The sequence below is a fragment of the Cervus elaphus genome, chromosome 15 (genome assembly GCF_910594005.1).
Source record: "Cervus elaphus chromosome 15, mCerEla1.1, whole genome shotgun sequence".
In the NCBI taxonomy this organism is placed as follows: Eukaryota; Metazoa; Chordata; class Mammalia; order Artiodactyla; family Cervidae; genus Cervus; species Cervus elaphus.
The window spans coordinates 85,973,790-85,974,580 of NC_057829.1; the positions used below are offsets into that span (position 1 = coordinate 85,973,790).

A 791-nucleotide genomic window follows, 5' to 3' on the forward strand; every position below is an offset into this window, starting at 1 on the left:
GAGATGCAGAGACAGGCAAAGACGGGAGGAGAATACCATGTGAAGGCCCAGTCATGCAGAGCGAAGACTGTCACCTGAAGACAGAGGCAGAGATTACAATGATGCAGCTGCAAGCCAAGGAACTTCAGTCATATTGGATTAAAAGCCCGTCTTCTTGAAGAATGGGGGTTTCCCAGGTGGCACTAGAGGTAAAGAACCTGCCTGCCAATGCAGGAGACATAAGAGATGCAGGTTCTGGCAGGGGAGATACCATGATCACGAAGGTGGTTTTCCCAGGGCGAGGCTTATCTATTGCACTCCGGATGTGCTGACCCCTGCGATTTCCCCAAATGTGGGAAACTCGACTGCATAATTTGTGGTAGTGGGGGACTGCGTTCGCGCTTTCCCCTGGTTAAAAAAAAAAAAAAAAAGAGATGCAGATTCAATCCCTGGGTGAGGGAAGATCCCCTGGAGAAGGAAATGGTAACCCACTCCAGTATTCTTGCCTGGGAAATCTTATGGACAGAGGAGCCTGGTGGGTACAGCCCATGGGGTTGCAAAGACTCAGACATGACTGAAGTGACTTAGTATGCACACACATATTGCAGTGTGTTTTCATCTTGCAACTAAATTACATGTAAAGACCTTATCCCTTCATTGCCAAGACCCCATTTTCAGATAAAGTCACACTTACAGATAACTAGGATTAGAACTTACATATATACATGCATGTGTGTGTGTGTGTGTGTGTGTGTATGTGTGTGTATAGGCTTCCCAGGTGATGCCTGTGGTAAAAAAAAAAACAACTGCAT

The 791-nt window shown here is 46.4% G+C and overlaps 1 non-coding gene across 1 annotated transcript; it reads left to right on the forward strand.

The window, feature by feature from the left end:
* The first annotated feature begins 232 nt into the window (after window positions 1–232).
* On the forward strand, window positions 233–390 carry LOC122709647. The gene has a single exon (XR_006345634.1). It is a non-coding gene; the product is annotated as a U1 spliceosomal RNA (small nuclear RNA).
* Window positions 391–791: the final 401 nt, after the last annotated feature.